The 19,323-nt window shown below is 44.4% G+C and overlaps 1 protein-coding gene across 2 annotated transcripts in view; it reads left to right on the top strand.

Moving 5' to 3' along the window:
* LOC140121729 (amine sulfotransferase-like) overlaps positions 1-19,323 on the top strand; it is a 61,929-nt gene that overhangs the window by 10,253 nt on the left and 32,353 nt on the right. The gene's annotated exons all lie outside the window — the stretch shown is intronic.

The following is a 19,323-nucleotide window of genomic DNA, read 5'->3' as shown; positions in this document are numbered from 1 at the left end:
AGGGATTTGTATAAGGGCAGAATTATGTCTTTATCATGAGAATCTATTCCTCTCTTGATACATCCCATTATTTTATTTGCTTTAGCAGCAGCCGCCTGGCTCTGGTCACTAAAATTAAGTTTACCATCCACCAATACGCCCAAGTCCTTTTCAGCTTCAGTTTTACTAAGTAATTGACCGTTTAGAACATAATTATACTTTTTGTTTCCATGGCCCAAGTGCATAACTTTACATTTATCTACATTAAACCTCATCAACCATTTCTCTGCCCATCCCTCAAGCTTCCACAAATCCCTCTGTAATGCTAAACTATCGACCTCAGTATTTATTACTTTACACAGCTTAGTATCATCTGCAAATATTGAAACTTGACTGTGTAAACCCACTACAAGGTCATTAATAAAAATATTAAAAAGAAGTGGCCCCAATACTGACCCCTGTGGCACTCCACTGGTAACATCAACCCAATCTGAGAATGTGCCATTAATGACCACCCTCTGTTTTCTATCACTAAGCCAATTACTTACCCAGATACACAGATTTTCTCCTATTCCCAGCAGTCTCATTTTATATACCAACCTTTTATGTGGCACGGTGTCAAATGCCTTTGAAAAGTCCAGATATACAACATCCACAGCGTCCCCCAGATCCAGTCTTGAACTTACCTCCTCGTAGAAACCAATCAGATTAGTCTGACAGGACCGATCTCTCATAAACCCATGCTGACGCTGGGTTATAAGGTTGTGCACAGTAAGATACTCCAGGATAGCATCTCTAATAAACCCCTCAAATATTTTCCCCACCACAGCAGTTAGACTTACGGGTCTGTAGTTTCCAGGATCGCTATTTGATCCTTTTTTGTATATTGGTACCACATTTGCTATGCGCCATTCCTGTGGAACATAACCAGTCCTCAGTGAATCTTCAAATATTAAAAATAACGGTCTGTCTATCACGGCAGAACCCGGGGGTGTATGCCATCTGGCCCAGGTGATTTATCTATCTTAGTGGTTGCGAGGCGGCGCCGTACCTCTTCCTGGGTTAAACTGTTGACATTATAAAAAGAATGTCTTGTCTAGCTAAAAATCTAGCTGAACAATTAATAATGTACACTGGTGTCATATTTATGTTGAAGTTGGCTCTGGGTGGGGCTAAATAATTAAAATAAATAATGATGGATTAATAGCAGTTTATTACAAGATGATAAAGTATGGTTATTGAAATAATGTCTTTGAATGTTAATGGAGTGAATACACCTCATAAGCGAGCCTCACTTTGGAAAGAAATAAGAAAAACACAAGTAGATATTGTGGGGCTTCAAGCGACACATCTTAAAAAAGACTAAGTACGTTTGCTCCATCAGGATTTGCCTATGATTATTTGCGCAATGTCCAATACTAAAAAAGCTGGTGTTTGCATGATGTTTAAAAACACTATTATGTTTACCTTTAATAGAAAAATAATTGATGACGAAGGAAGATATATTATAGTTTTGGGGGAAATTGGTGAAATCCCTTACACCTTTGTGACAATATATGCTCCAAATAAAGGCCAAAGGTCTTTTTTTTAAAAATAGCTGCTTTATTAGATCAAAACGCAGTGGGAAAAGTCATAATCGTGGGAGACTTTAATATCCCCCAAACCAAGAACTAGACTGTTCCTTGTGTACGAGAGGCAATAAAGGAGATCTGGCTCATAAAAGAAGAGAGACTCCACGATGTGTGGTGATATCAACACGCTGAAGAAAGGGATTATACTTTTTCGTTTCAGCTAGACACCACTCGTATTCAAGGATCGACCTTTTTCTGGTAAATAATGTTGCACTTACATCATGCTTAAACTCAAAAATAGGTGAAATAACATGGACAGATCATGTCCTAATATTCTTAACTAGAGATGAGCGAGCACTAAAATGCTCGGGTGCTCGTTATTCGAGACAAACTTTTCCCGATGCTCGAGTGCTCGACTCGAATAATGAACCCCATTGAAGTCAATGCGAGACTCGAGCATTTTTCAAGGGAACCAAGGGTCTGCACAGGGCCAAAAACCTGGAAACCTCAGAAAATGATGGAAACACCATGGAAATGGTCAGGAAACAGCAGGGGCAGCATGCATGGATGCCTCTGAGGCTGCTTAATCGCACCATTATGCCAAAATTATGGGCAACAGCATGGCCATGACAGAGTGACTGAATGAGGCTAGATAGCATCTAAAACATCCAATAATTGACCCTGACACTATAGAAGACGGCATGCAGAGGCAGCAGCAGCGGCGGCAGGCTAGAGAGTGTCATGGCGACATACCCTAAATGGACTCAGGCTTCAAACCAATGGGTGGCAGAGAGGAACCAAAGGAGGTGAGCAAGAAGAGCTGAAATGATTTCCTATGTGAACAAAAGGTTGACGGTATATTTAGTCGATAACACAGCATGGTGGCGACATAGTGACCAAGTCCCATAACGTATCTGGTGAAACACCCGAAAAATGAGCCTGACACAGCTCATTTGATAAGGGGACGACATGTGGAGGCAGCCATGGAGACGACTTCCATGATTAAGAGTGACAGTATGGGGCATCCATACTGCGCTGATATGATTGAAACTTCAGGTCTCCAGCATGGCGGTGACAGTTATGTATCTGGTTAAACACCCAAAAATTCTGCCTGACACAGCTCGTTTAGTAAGGGGATGATGTTCTGTATATCCTCTCGCGCTCCAGCGTCTGCGGTATAGAGAGTTGAAAGTTGCGCATGGAGACATTGGTGGACGCTGTGTAGGATCGTGGAGGTGAAATGGACAGGAAACATCAGGGGCAGTATGCATGGATGCCTCTGAGGCTGCCTAATCTTGGGGTGGAGCTGGCGGTCCACTGCCAGGCGAGCTTTCGCCTGTCCAAGCCCCTGTCTCTCGGCTCCTCCCCACCCAAAATGGGCCTGGGGCCAGAAGCGTTTACTTTGAAAAAAATTATAATTTTCAAAGCAGGCGGGGTCGTTTGAATATTTCATCTAGGAATAATGGAATAGCATAGCGGTTCTATTTTTAATTGTTGTTTCAGAAATGGTTCCATGATTAAGAGCGACAGTATGGGGCATCCATATTGCGCTGCTATGATTGCAACTTCAGGTCTCCAGCATGCCGGCGACAGATGCGCCGTGTTCCATTATGTATCTGGTGAAACAACCGAAAATTCTGTCTGACACAGCTCGTTTGATAAGGGGATGATGTATGAAGGCAGTAAGGTAGTAGTAGATTAAAGGTGCTGCAGTTAAAACTATGTTAGTTGGATCTTGGGATGAAGCTGGCTCTCCGCTGCCAGGCGAGCTTTCGCCTGTGCAAGCCCCTGTCTCTCGGCTCCTCCCCAAACAGCACTTCTAAGAACCCTTTGTATAAGATCAAGTGTAGTAGTGTTCTTATAAGTTTGGGTTATGGCGGGTGAGGGGAATGTAAACCGATGTGCAAGAAGCACTGAAATAATATCGGTAAATGATAAAAGTTTGCCAGTATATTTTGTGGATTACACAGCAGGGTGGTGACAAAGTTAACAAGTTTGATGTGGAAGCCATGTAAACAACCCAAAATTCTGCCTGACAGAGCTCGTTTGCTAAGGGGACGATGTATGGAGGCAGCTGTATGGACGACTTTGGGAGGCAGCTATGGAGATGATGTGCGGAGGTAGCAATGGAGACAACGGTTGGAGGCAGCTATAAAGACGACGTGTGGAGGCTGCTATGGAGACAATTAAATTTGGATAGTGCCTGTATGTGGCAGTCCAAAAAAGTTTTCAAACCAGAGGAGCAGGTAGGTGGTCCTCCAGAAAAATTAAATAGATTGAGTGCCTGTATGTGGCACTCCCAAAAATTGTTTAAAACAGAGGACCGGGTAGGTGGCCCTCCAGAAAAATGAAATGCATAGAGTACTATAGCTAGAGCCAGTTGGCCTTGGCAAAAAATAGCCAGTTTCCTATTTTTTAGTGTACAAAGAGGAGGAGAAGGAGGAAAATGAGTGCATGCATTATTCAGGTTGAGCTTCTTTCACCTGGTGGAGAATGGAAATCCTGAGAAATCCAGGCTTTAATCATCTTGATAAGCATCAGCCTGTCAGCGCTGTCAGTTGACAGGCGTGTACGCTTATCGGTGATGATGCACCAGCTGCACTGAAAACCCGCTCAGACAACACGCTAGTGGCAGGGCAGGCAAGAACCTCCAAGGCGTACAGCGCCAGTTCGTGCCACATGTCCAGCTTTGAAACCCAGTAGTTGTAGGGAGCTGTGTGATCATTTAGGACGATGGTATGGTCAGCTACGTACTCCCTCACCATCTTTCTGTAGAGATCAGCCTTACTCTGCTGAGACTGGGGACAGGTGACAATGCCTTGCTGGGGTGACATAAAACTGGCAAAGGCCTTGTAAAGCGTACCCCTGCCAGTGCTGGACAAGCTGCCTGCTCGCCTACTCTCCCTCACTACTTGTCCCGCAGAAGTACGCCCTCTGCCACTAGCGCTGTCAGAAGGGAAATACTGTTTCAGCTTGTGAACCAGGGCCTGCTGGTATTCATGCATTCTCACACTCCTTTCCTCTACAGGGATGAGAGTGTAAAGATTTTGCTTGTACCGTGGGTCCAGGAGAGTGAATACCCAGTAATCGGTGCTGGAATAAATTCTTTGAACGCGAGGGTCACGGGATAGGCAGCCTAGCATGAAATCTGCCATATGCGCCAGAGTCCCAACGCGCAAAAATTCACTCCCCTCACTGGCCTGACTGCCCATTTCCTCCTCCTCCAACTCCTCCAACTCCTCTTCTTCTGCCCATACACGCTGAACAGTGAAGGACTGAGCAATGCTCCCCTCTTCTATTTCGCCAACATTCTCCTCCTCTTCCTCCTCATCCTCCTCCACCTCCTCCGATATGCGCTGAGGAACAGACCTGAGGGTGCTTTGGCTATCAACAAGGGAATCTTCTTCCCACGTCTCTTGTGACAAGCGCAAAGCTTCTGACTTCATGCTGACCAGAGAGTTTTTCAACAGGCCAAGCAGCGGGATGGTGAGGCTGATGATGGAAGCATCGCCACTGACCATCTGTGTTGACTCCTCAAAGTTACTCAGCACCTGACAGATATCAGACATCCACGTCCACTCCTCATTGTAGACTTGAGGAAGCTGACTGACCTGACTACCAGTTCTGGTGGAAGTTGATATCTGGCAGTCTACAATCACTCTACACTGTTGGTATACTCTGGATAACATGGTTAATGTTGAATTCCACCTCGTGGGCACATCGCACAAGAGCCGGTGAGCGGGCAGTTGGAGGCGGCGCTGCGCTGCCCTGAGAGTGGCAGCATCTGTGCTGGACTTCCTGAAATGCGCACAGATGCGGCTCACCTTCATTAGCAAATCAGACAGATTGGGGTATGTCTTGAGGAACCGCTAAACTATGAGATTTAACACATGGGCCAGGCATGGCACATGTGTCAGTCTGCCGAGTTGCAGAGCTGCCACCAAGTTACGGCCATTGTCACACACAACCATGCCTGGCTTCAGGTTCAGCAGTGCCAGCCACAGATCATTCTGCGCCGTGATGCCCTGTAATAGCTCTTGGGCGGTGTGACATTTATCGCCTAGGCTCAGCAGTTTGAGCACCGCCTGCTGTCGCTTAGCGACGGCACTGCTGCTGTGCCTAAAGCTACCGACTGATGGCGCCATGCCCACGGATGGTAATTCGGAGGAGGAGGAGGGGTGGGAGGAGGAGGAGGCATAGTAGGCCTGAGAGACCTGGACCGAGGTAGGCCCCCGCAATCCTCGGCGTCGGCAGTATATGACCAGCCCCACGGTCAGACTCGGTCCCAGCCTCCACCAAGTTAACCCAATGTGCCGTCAGCGATACATAGTGGCCCTGCCCGGCAGCACTCGTCCACGTGTCCATGGTCAGGTGGACCTTCTCAGAAACGGCGTTGGTCAGGGCACGGATGATGTTGTCTGACACGTGCTGGTGCATAGGCTACGAGCCTATAGGGCAGCATCTCCAGGCTAAGTAGTTGGGAGATGTGGACGTTGAGGGCTTGGGCGTGTGGGTGGGTTGCACTGTACTTCCTCTGCGTCTGGGGTTGCGTCTGGGGTATGGAGAGCTGAACGCTGTGCATGGAGACATTGGTGGATGCTGTGGAGGATTGTGGAGGCGAAGGTGCGGTTTTCGCACGGGAGGTGTTTGGGCCGGGGGCCTAGGCAGGGGACTGACTAGCAGAAGGCAGCAGATGACACAGGGGAAGGAGCAGTGGTGTGCCCGGACGGAGGTGAACGGCCTTGGTTCCATTGAGTGGGGTGTTTAGCATTCATATGCCTGCGCATACTGGTGGTGGTTAAGCTGGTAGTGGTGGAACCCCTGCTGATCCTGGTGTGGCACAGGTTGCACACCACAGTCCATCGGTCATCCAGTGTTTCTTTAAAGAACCTCCAAACTTCCGAAAATCTAGCCCTCGCCATGGGAGCTTCACTACGTGAAACATTTGGCACTGATGCACCAGCTCTGGCCCTGTCTCTCCGTCTGGCCCCACCACTGCCTCTTCCAACCTGTTCTCGTCGAGGACTCTCCTCCGTCTCAGAAGCACTGTGTTCACCAGGCCTATCAACCCAGCTTGCGTCTGTCATCCTCCGATCCCTCAGTCTGCTCCCCCACGTCATGCTGGGTGGATTGCAGAGTCTCCTGGCTTGTGATTGGCTCTGTTTCTGGCCGCCAAAAATCAAAACGGCGGGAGATGCCATTTTCTCGAGCTGGCAAAGTATTCATCCGAGCAACGAGCGGTTATGAGTACGCTAATGCTCGAACGAGCATCAAGCTCGGACGAGTGTGTTCGCTCATCTCTATTCTTAACTCTTAAGGAAAGCTCAATTGCTTACATGAATACGCCCTGGAGGTTGAACAATAAGGATAATAAGGAAGTCACTGATGAGTCCTTATGGACTGCCTATAAGCTACATATAAAAGAAATAATTAAACAGATAGCAGCAAGGGAAAAAAGCTAAAAATAAAGACATTTGTGAAATTTTATTACAGATTACGTCACTAGAAAAATTTAATAAATTAAACCCTTTAGATTCCACCATTAATAAACTCTCATCACTTAGAGCCCGATTAAGATCCAAGATGGTAATAGATTTTGAGAAATCACTAAGGAAACTAAAGATCCAGAATTACTCTTTGGGAGACAGAGCAAGTGGTATTCTTGCAAAAACAATTAAGAAAAAAATAGCCAAGTAAAGAATAACGCTTCTGCAAGAAAACAATAAAACTCATCTACGAGATCCTAGACAAGTAACCGAGGCCTTTAGAAAATAGTATGCAGCACTATATAACTTAAAAGACAATAAAAATACACCCCAACCTACTATCGTGGAAATTCGGAAATTTCTCTCTTCTATATCACTTCATAGTTTATCAGGGGACCAGGTAAGGGACCTGGCAAGGCCATTTAATAATGAAGATTTAACCTCAGCCTTGAAATGGCTTAAACCAAGCTCGGCCCCAGGACCGGATGGTCTGACAAATATGTACTACATTAACTTTGCAGAAGTTCTGACCCCTCTTCTAGTAAGAACATTTAACTTTTGGCAGGATTAAGGTACAGTTTCAAGAATGCAGAAGCAATAATTAGAGGGATTCCAAAGCAAGATAATCCTAGACCATATCCAGAGAACTATAGGCCAATTGCATTAATCAATTGTGATCTAAAAATACATGCTAAAATCTTGGCAAATAGATTGGAAAAAATAATGCCGAGTTTGATCTCTACAGACCAAACAGGGTTTATATATGGGAGACAAACTAGGGATGCGACAAAGAAAATGATTGAACTTACTCATATAACAAAGTCACTGGGGGCCCCGGCTGCATTCCTGTCGCTAGATGTCGAAAAGGCCTTCAACAGGGTGCACTGGGGATACCTGAAGGAGGTCCTTTCAAAATTTGGTATAGTGGATCAAATGCAGAGGCCAATTCTGGCGCTCTACTCTGCCCCCTCAGCAAGGGTCTTTTTGTCATCTTCATTTGATATCTTTAATGGCATTCGCCAAGGGTGCCCTTTATCCCCACTAATATTTGCCCTAATAATGGAACCCTTAGCCAAAACCGTAAGAACAAATCCAGAAATAGTAGGAATTGTAGTGGGTAAAGAAAGACATGCAATTTCCCTATATGCTGATGATGTCATTATCACATGCCATGATCCCAAAAAATCATTTCTCAATCTGATACAGACCTTAAAAACCATCTAACACATATCATACTACAAACTGAATATAAAAAAATCTTTAGCTCTCCCGATAAATATTCCCCTGAGAGTGTGTATGGACATGTCAAACTCATGTGGCATTACCTGGAAACCAGAAGGAATTAAATACCTGGGAGTTTAGCTGTGCCCATCAATAAATGAAACAATTAAGAAGCTTAAAACTAGCCTTAAAAATGATTTTGAAAAACTAGGAAAAACACATCTATCTTGGGTAGCAAGAATCCAATTCTATATTGGGAGTCCCCAGTGGAAGACAGGAGAGAATCCGGCACTTTGGGAAAGAAACCTCTAGGAACCGATATGCATAGTTCCAAAAATGAAGGTTTTTATTTTATCAAATATAAAATATATAAAAGGAATTTAAAAAACAATGGTTACAACATGTTTCGGCTCAGCACATGCGCCTTTGTCAGGTATAAGCTTACATGGTTAGTGAACGGTTTATATACATAGACAGATGGATGATAATGAGTGCACCGGGGTAATCCCGGGAAAACCACTGACAATTACGTCACAGACCTGTGTAACACTCTAGACAACAAATTAATGATAAAAATACATAAATATAGAGAGAACTTACATCGGTAAGGTTATAACAAAGTTTTGCCACATATTTAAAAATAATATTTAAAGTGTGAAAATTATTGTCTCACCGGGAAACGAAAACGAGAACTCGGGAGGCCGGAAGTGGGCACGTATCAGGGGGATGAGACTACACTATCTTAGCTGACGGCAGGTTGCTTAGTAACGCTCGATGCTTTGTGTGACGTGAGGATTCTACGGAAGCCTGGATGGGTCAGACTTCTCTCGGGCTCAAGGACGATCGCGTTTCTATGGCATATGAGGACCGGGAGGATGAAGAAGGTGCAAAATTGGTAAGTTGTTGTGAACTTGATGTGGATGGATAATTCTGAGCAGAGGGTGTAAAGATGATGTTTGTGTAGAGGCTTATATGGATTCTAACATGGCATTCAAATCATTTGGATGTAATGTCCCTGATTTAAAAATCCAATAGGACTCTCGTATATTGAGAGTCTTCACTCTATTCTTACACTCCTCTGATATTTGCTCAATGGGGGTAAGGGTCAGTTTCTCAAAAGTACAGTTGTTTTCCAGTGTGAGATGTTTAGACAGGCTCTGTTTTAGAAATCCTATCTTGGTTTTATGTCTATGACCATTCATCCTTACCCGTAAGGGTTGGATGGTGCGACCCATATACTGTAGGCCCCATGCGCAGTTAATCAAATAAATTACATAGTCCGAAGCGCATAAAAAATGTCTCTGTTGCGATATGATCAACTCAGGAACATCATCCTTTAAATCACTCTATACGGGGAAAACTTTCCAAATATAGCAGGAGCACACCTATAGATATTATGAAATGACTATGGCCTTAAATTATATGCAACTTTGTAAAGTAAAAGAGAGATGGGCCGCATGGGAGAAATCCCCCTTCTCGGATCTATGAGGGCCTCTCCCGCTCAAAAAGTTTCTTTGGGGAGTAGCCAAACTGGTATAAATAGACATACTTAGTAGCAGAGATCGCACTAACATATTTCTAGAAGGGTAATAATACTCCTCTTACTATTTTTGAGGAGTATTTTTAGCCGGGAAGGAGTATGAAATTTTCAGTAATACAAGTATATAACTCATAGCTGTATATAATGTTGATAGACGCTAATTATATAAGAAAATCATGTGTCAATATCTTCTGTGTTTAAATAGCAAATTGAGGCAGTTATAGTGATGTTACATCATGCACTGACCAGACTGGAGCGGGCGCCACCAACCCCCCAACCACAGTCGCCGAGACCTCCCACCACCACACTGCGGCCCGCCGAGACCTCCCACCACCAAACTGCGGCCCGCCGAGACCTCCCACCACCACACTGCGGCCCGCCAAGACCTCCCACCACCATACTGCGGCCCGCCGAGACCGCCCACCACCACACTGCGGCCCGCCGAAACCTCCCACCACCACACTGTGGCCCTTCGAGACCGCCCACCACCACACTGCGGCCCGCCGAGACCGCCCACCACCAGACTGTGGCTAACGCCGCTGACACCAAACGTCCAGACTGCGGCTAACGCACAATGTGACCAGACTGCAGCTGACACTGCAAATCCATGATAGTTGCTTTGTAAAATGCTTTTTTTAAAAAGAAATTTTGGTTTATTTTTTTTGGTGTCTGTGTTGGGGGAAGGCGTTTTTTTTAAGGTTTTTTAGTAATTGAATTTGCGTCTTTGTCATTTTTTACGTGTTTTTACTGTTTATGCAGTTCTGTTTCACATGCACCTCAAAACTCGCCAGACACGCAGTCCCACGTAACATATACCTCATGCCACCTCAGCACTCGCCAGACACGCAGTCCCACGTAACATATACCTCATGCCACCTCAGCACCAGACATGCAGTCCCACGTAACACACACCTGCCACCTCAGCACCCGCCAGCCACGCAGTCCAACGTAACATATACCTCATGCCACCTCAGCACTCGCCAGCCACGCAGTCCCACGTAACATATACCTCATGCCACCTCAGCACCAGACATGCAGTCCCACGTAACATACACCTGCCACCTCAGCACCCGTCAGACACGCAGTCCCACGTAACATATACCTCATGCCACCTCAACACCAGACATGTAGTCCCACGTAACATACACCTGCCACCTCAGCACCCGTCAGACACGCAGTCCCACGTAACATATACCTCATGCCACCTCAGCACCAGACATGCAGTCCCACGTAACATACTCCTGCCACCTCAGCACCCACCAGACACGCAGTCCCACGTAACATATACCTCATGCCACCTCAACACCAGACATGTAGTCCCACGTAACATACACCTGCCACCTCAGCACCCGTCAGACACGCAGTCCCACGTAACATATACCTCATGCCACCTCAGCACCAGACATGCAGTCCCACGTAACACACACCTGCCACCTCAGCACCTGCCAGACACGCAGTCCTACGTAATATATACCTAATGCCACCTCAGCACCTGCAAGACATGCAGTCCCATGTAATATACAGGTCTTCCCTGACCTTATCACATCCACTCCTGTCAAGCCCCCTCACCTCCATATACATGTATGCACTCAGTACCTGAACAGGTTCTACCTGCAGGCAGCCATTACAGCTCTACTTCCTGTGAGGAGACTGCGTAGTAAGCCACGCCCCTTTCCCGGAGGCTCCGCCCCCTCCCGTGACATCACGGCTCCTCGGAGCAGCTCCATTCTACAGGCTACCAGCGCTGTAGTGTGAGCTGAGCGGTGCCGGCCCACGCACTGCCAGTGTAATGTCCTGCACACCATTGCTGTGCACTCCGGACCGCTCAGCCACACACTACAGGGGATAATTGCCAAGCATACTTTTACGCTTGGCAATTATTCTGGGGAGTAATGGCGCCTCATCATGCGTCTATGACGCTTGGTGAGGCGTTAATGCGATCTCTGCTTAGTAGAAAACCTATATCCACATATAAGTGAATCTTTTCCTTATTTTTACACTTTGGACACAAAGTGAAAATCTTGCCCCTCCCAGGCTATCATAGTGAATCAGCATATTATTACTATAAAAATATGATAATATGAAAAATATGCTAATGTCATTGGTTTTTGTCTTGTATGTGTTCTCAGAAAAATAAATTTAAAATAAAAATTAGTTTAAAAATTTGGATGATATCTGTTGTTGTTAATGACCCATTATGGAAACTACACACCTCAACGTATGAAATACCACTTTTAAGGAGTTTGTTAACCCTTAGGTGCTTTATAGGGGTTAAAACAAAATGGAGGTGTGGTCTACAAATTTTAATATTTTTTGACAATACATTCATTTTGGGTGGAAAATTAAACATTTGTAATGGATTAAATGAAAAAAGGCTCCACAAAGTTTGATACCCAAATCCTCCCGAGTACACCGATACCCCATATGTGGTGGTATCCTGCTGTATGGGCGCACGGACGGGCATAGAAAGGAAGGAGGTGCCATGCAGATCACATTTGATATGTCACATTGTACAAGCTTTAATTTTTTTAGTTTTTTTATTGTGGACCTATAGGCACTTGTTTTTTTGCCACATGAGATGCACTTTTCTGGTACATAGTTTTGGGGCATCTATACCTAATTGGTTAGATTTTATTAATTCTTTGTTGTTATAGGAAAGGAAAATGAACAATTTTTAGGAACGTTTTTTGTGTTTCTTTTTGGCCGTTTACCCTTCCCTTAAAAATAGTATATTATTTTTATTCTGTGGGTCTCCAAGATTACAAAAAGACCTCATTTATATAGTTTTTAAAAAAATGTTTTTCCATTTTACTGAATAAAAAGTAATTTGGAAAAAAATTTTAATTTTAGCATCACCGACTTTCATATGCATAACTTTTTTATTATTCGGCTTACAAATCTGGTTAATGGCTTATTTTTTGCAAAAAGGATTATTCTTTTTAGTGGTCTTATTTTAGAGTGCGTGACTTTTTAAAATCACTTTTTACTTTTTTTACGGACGCGGCAATACCAAATATGTGCTGTTTTTTTGTGTGTTTGTGTTTTTTATACTTTATTAAGTGTTTTTATGTGAAAGTGACTTTAGGGGCTTATATTTTTATGAATTTATTTTTGATTTATTCTAATGTGTAGTGTTTAGTGTTTTTACATGGTTTTACTTATAAATACTTGAACTGAACCAGCGATGCTCTGATTGCTGGTTCAAGTTCAATACACTGCAATACACTGTTCAATACACTGTCTGCATGCGCAGACAGTTTACAGTGAGACCCGGAAGGGATCTGACTGCCAGGGAGATTGGACAGCCCCGGAGTTCTAGGCAGACTTTGGGGCTGCCCAGAAGAGGATTGGATCCCCCGGTAAGCAGCACAGGGAATCCGATGCATAGCAGGAACACCCTTACACGCCTCGATCATGCTTGACCATGGCCTGTAAGGGGTTACCACCCGCGATCGGAGTCGCGGTGCTAGACAGCTGACAGCCGCTGCTTCTGGTACCGGCTCAGTTCGTGAGCCGGTCCCAGAAGCTGGACGTTATACTTCGTCTCGGTGCGCTAAGTATCTAGACGCAGGGATGTAGTATAACATCCTGGTGCGCCTAGGGGTTAACTATGTTTTAAAAGTTTTTTACAGTAGGTCAAAGAACTTCAGACCTCATGCAAATTGAAAGATGATATTCTTATCTTTAATATGATACATAAAAATATTATAGGTACTATCGAGCCCAAGATATGGGCATCTGAATTAACATTCCCCCTTCAGCCTTTTCAGCTCATTTTAGTATTTTAGGTTTTGAAACTAATTTTTTATAGGTAAATGGGTGTGTTTTAACATAAATAAGGTATTTCTAAAAAGGATACCTACCGGGGGGTGCTGGTAGTTTAGTGATGTAGAACTTAATAGCAGTGTCTCTTTAAAGCTAGTTTTACCTAAAGTCAAATTAATATAGGGGTTCCTTACTGAGCCGATACCATTCTTTAGCTCCTGTACCTTAATATTATTTTAGCACTTATGTTTATTCCCCTTGGTCTATGCATCTCATTTTTATTTGGTGTGTACCTTTAGTATGGTTTCACATCTACACTAGTATTTTACATTGATATAAATAGGCAGTCCCCGGGTTACGTACAGAATAGGTTCTGTAGGTTTGTTCTTAAGTTGAATTTGTATGTAAGTCGGAACTGTATATTTAATAATTGTATCTGCTGGCAATTTTTTTTTGCTCCCTGTGACAATTGGATATAAAACTTGTTGGATCGACATAAAAACCAGGATTAACAATAAAGCTTAAAGGGATGTTCTCATCTGAGGATTCACTTTCAATTTTATTAATCTGCCATACAAATACATTTCTTCAATTAGATGTTATTAAAAAAAAAATTTCAGCCGTTCTGTGGTAATGAACGCTGAATCCAGGTGGTCAGACAGGACTCAATAGCGCATATATGGCCACCGCTGCTAGAGTGCAGGGTGGTCGTATCTGAGGAAGCTATCTGGTTTCTAAGGGACAACATGGCTACTTTTATGAGAAATTATCTTCATACAGGAACATTTTTTTAATAACATCCAATTGAAGAAATGTTTATATAAGTCAAATGAAGTAAATTAAATGTAAATGTCCAGATGCGAATACCCCTTTAATTGCAGACACCTTTGGTAACTGTTGGAGCTGTTTATTGTAGCCTAAGGCTAAAGTACAGTAAATTACCAACATCCACAGGTCCGTTTGTAACTAGGTATGGGACCGCCTGTATACTTAATATTTATATGTGAAACTGTCAATAAGACTTGCATGACTCAATCCATGTGCTCCTTATAGTGTTCAGTGATTACCAGAGTTTTGCAATATACAGTAACAGATCAGAATAGCTCCTAACCGTCCTGCATTTGGTGGATCTTTTTTGGTGAGTTTTTTCGGCACTGTCCCACCATCTCGGGTGGCTGGGAGAATGTTTGTGGAGTCCGCATTGTCGCATCTTTTGGTCCCAGCCCTGACGTGCAAGAGTTATAAAACTGAGATCAGGAGGCAGGATCAGCTCCTGCTGGCTCTGTCTCTGTTTAATAAAAAAAAAACTTTACTTAACTTTCCATCATTCCCCCACAGTCCTGCTTCCTCCTCTCCCTGGAGCCCTAAGATGATTCAAAGAAGCGGTGGAGCCAATAGCGCCTTCCTTTGACTGGCCTCACCCCCTCCTTCAAGTTGTCTCAGAGCCCCAGAGGGAGGAGGAAGCAGGAAAGTGACATTTTAGGGGCTTATATTTTTATGAATTTATTTTTGATTTATTCTAATATGTAGTGTTTAGTGTTTTTACATGGTTTTACTTATAAATACTTGAACTGAACCAGCGATGCTCTGATTGCTGGTTCAAGTTCAATACACTGCAATACACTGTTCAATACACTGTCTGCATGCGCAGACAGTTTACAGTGAGACCCGGAAGGGATCTGACTGCCAGGGAGATTGGACAGCCCCGGAGTTCTAGGCAGACTTTGGGGCTGCCCAGAAGAGGATTGGATCCCCCGGTAAGCAGCACAGGGAATCCGATGCATAGCAGGAACACCCTTACACGCCTCGATCATGCTTGACCATGGCCTGTAAGGGGTTACCACCCGCGATCGGAGTCGCGGTGCTAGACAGCTGACAGCCGCTGCTTCTGGTACCGGCTCAGTTCGTGAGCCGGTCCCAGAAGCTGGACGTTATACTTCGTCTCGGTGCGCTAAGTATCTAGACGCAGGGACGTAGTATAACATCCTGGTGCGCCTAGGGGTTAACTATGTTTTAAAAGTTTTTTACAGTAGGTCAAAGAACTTCAGACCTCATGCAAATTGAAAGATGATATTCTTATCTTTAATATGATACATAAAAATATTATAGGTACTATCGAGCCCAAGATATGGGCATCTGAATTAACATTCCCCCTTCAGCCTTTTCAGCTCATTTTAGTATTTTAGGTTTTGAAACTAATTTTTTATAGGTAAATGGGTGTGTTTTAACATAAATAAGGTATTTCTAAAAAGGATACCTACCTGGGGGTGCTGGTAGTTTAGTGATGTAGAACTTAATAGCAGTGTCTCTTTAAAGCTAGTTTTACCTAAAGTCAAATTAATATAGGGGTTCCTTACTGAGCCGATACCATTCTTTAGCTCCTGTACCTTAATATTATTTTAGCACTTATGTTTATTCCCCTTGGTCTATGCATCTCATTTTTATTTGGTGTGTACCTTTAGTATGGTTTCACATCTACACTAGTATTTTACATTGATATAAATAGGCAGTCCCCGGGTTACGTACAGAATAGGTTCTGTAGGTTTGTTCTTAAGTTGAATTTGTATGTAAGTCGGAACTGTATATTTAATAATTGTATCTGCTGGCAATTTTTTTTTGCCCCCTGTGACATTTGGATATAAAACTTGTTGGATCGACATAAAAACCAGGATTAACAATAAAGCTTAAAGGGATGGTCTCATCTGAGGATTCACTTTCAATTTTATTAATCTGCCATACAAATACATTTCTTCAATTAGATGTTATTAAAAAAAAAATTTCAGCCGTTCTGTGGTAATGAACGCTGAATCCAGGTGGTCAGACAGGACTCAATAGCGCATATATGGCCACCGCTACTAGAGTGCAGGGTGGTCGTATCTGAGGAAGCTATCTGGTTTCTAAGGGACAACATGGCTACTTTTATGAGAAATTATCTTCATACAGGAACATTTTTTTAATAACATCCAATTGAAGAAATGTTTATATAAGTCAAATGAAGTAAATTAAATGTAAATGTCCAGATGCGAATACCCCTTTAATTGCAGACACCTTTGGTAACTGTTGGAGCTGTTTATTGTAGCCTAAGGCTAAAGTACAGTAAATTACCAACATCCACAGGTCCGTTTGTAACTAGGTATGGGACCGCCTGTATACTTAATATTTATATGTGAAACTGTCAATAAGACTTGCATGACTCAATCCATGTGCTCCTTATAGTGTTCAGTGATTACCAGAGTTTTGCAATATACAGTAACAGATCAGAATAGCTCCTAACCGTCCTGCATTTGGTGGATCTTTTTTGGTGAGTTTTTTCGGCACTGTCCCACCATCTCGGGTGGCTGGGAGAATGTTTGTGGAGTCCGCATTGTTGCATCTTTTGGTCCCAGCCCTGACGTGCAAGAGTTATAAAACTGAGAGCAGGAGGCAGGATCAGCTCCTGCTGGCTCTGTCTCTGTTTAATAAAAAAAAAACTTTACTTAACTTTCCATCATTCCCCCACAGTCCTGCTTCCTCCTCTCCCTGGAGCCCTAAGATGATTCAAAGAAGCGGTGGAGCCAATAGCGCCTTCCTTTGACTGGCCTCACCCCCTCCTCCAAGTTGTCTCAGAGCCCCAGAGGGAGGAGGAAGCAGGACTGCGGGGAACGATGGATAAGTATTTTTTTTTGTTTAATACCAAGGGGGGGAGAGGGTCGCAATATAAGGGAGGAAGGAGGACTGGGGTCTTACTTTGTAGAGGATAGAGGAGGGAGGCCACAATATGTAGAGGATAGAGGAGGGAGGCCACAATATGAGGGAGGATGGAGAGGGAGGCCACGATATGATGGAGGATAGAAGCCACAATGTGAGGGAGGATGGAGAACAGAGGCCACAATATGCAGAGGAGGGAGACCACAATATAGTACATAGGGAGGTCTCAATATGTGGGAGGATGGAGGACAGAAGGCCACAATATGAGGGAGAAGTGAGGCCACAATATGATGTAGGACAAGAGGTCACAATATTATGGAGGAGGGAGGCCACAACATGAAGGAAATGGAGGGCGTGGATCACAATATGAAGGGAATGTAGGGCAGGGGATTACAATCACAAAGGGAAGAAGAGAGAGGTCACAATATGAGGAGGGGAGGGTGGGTTGAATTACAGGAACTTATATAGGTAAGCAAAGAGGAAATAAATTAAAGTGGGGGAACCCATTTATAGGGAGAAAAAAGTTAAAGAGGGGGCATTATATATTGCTGTTTGGGGGGACAGGGTTGGGTTGATGGCCATGGTTTAGGAAAAGGGAGGGGCTTTTTGTACCGCTCTCAAGCTTTGATCTCTGTTCAATTACAATATTTCTGTCACAGTCTATGGGGATTAGTCCCTTAGGACTAAGTAAGTGGACTCCCTGGACCACCGCGGGAGATAACAACCTTAGCCGCACCCAGGAGCAGAGTCTAAGTGAACTCCTGGTCTTCGCCAGAGCCCGCCGCAAAGCGGGATGGTCTTGCTGCGGCGGGAGTCACCAGGTCGCTCCGCGGGTGCGACTAGGCCCGCGGTGGCAGCCAAGGTAGGGACACGGGAACCACGGGAAGGTGGGACCTCGGGATGGCAGGCAGGACCTCGGGATGGCAGGCAGGACCTCTGAAGGACGGCTGGCAGGACCTCTGAAGGATGGCTGGCAGGACCTCTGAAGGACGGCTGGCCCTTTAAGGCTGGGAGAAGTCCGCGCGCGACCCCTCTAGTGGCAGGAGCACGCGACTGCATGGAGGAGGCATGCGGCCTACACGCTGGGAGCAAGAGTGAAGGCCGGAGCCAGGAGAGGTAAGTGAGAGCTGGGGGAGCGGGGACCGCGGCAGCAGGCACAGTTACACCCTCAATCCGTACCGAGGATCGCGGGTGTAACCGTGACAATTCCTTTTGTAATAACTGATCCCTCAATCCGTACCGAGGATCGCGGGTGTAACCGTGACAATTTCTTTTGTAATAACTAATAAAATAATAGATGCACTGCAAAGATAGGACACAGAATAACCCCATAATACATTCAGTCTACTCATGAGGCCAAACACTTACCCAATCCTAAGAAGAGAATGTATTACATTTTCCCATTTCCCCTTTTCTGATAAACAATTGCTATGAATTATGTTGGTGATCTCTGCAAATGATCGAATCTTTGGAGTTTTCTGAAGTTTAGCTAGAGTATAATTGCAGTAGTTGTAGTATGAAATATTACAGTTCTGTCTTGTTAAGAGAACAATTCGATACCTATTCCTAATTAAGCTGATTCATTGAGTTAGCTGAACCCTAACTTGTAGTAGTGATTGTAATGCAACACCCCTGCCAATGTATAGGCAAGGTGGTTGCTGCAAATAGTGCTCTCTCCTTGTCAGAATATATCTGGTGAGCCTGCGCAACTCATCCAGGAGCTACTTCTAAGAGAACTTAGTAATTGCAGCTGTAGCCACTGCCTGGTAAGGCAAGAGTTAACAATACATAATGTTATTGTCCAATGATGTTCTTGTAACCTTGTGACCTTGGAGCACATGTCGGCTCCAGCTGCAGCCAGTGTCCACTACCAGCAACCACATGTGCCTCAGGCCATTGCCTAGCACCCAGCGCAAGTCAGGAGACTTAAGCCCAGAGCTGAGATCCACCACCCGGACTCAGCTCCCTCATCAATTTGTCATGCTTTGTGCAGCGCTGCGTAATCTGTAGGTGCTATATAAATAAAGAATTATTATCTCAGCCCAGCATGAAGCTACAACCAGGCTGCGTGTAA

Source organism: Engystomops pustulosus, chromosome 3 (assembly GCF_040894005.1).
Source record: "Engystomops pustulosus chromosome 3, aEngPut4.maternal, whole genome shotgun sequence".
NCBI classification, from domain to species: Eukaryota; Metazoa; Chordata; class Amphibia; order Anura; family Leptodactylidae; genus Engystomops; species Engystomops pustulosus.
This window is presented reverse-complemented; position numbering and strand designations above follow the sequence as displayed.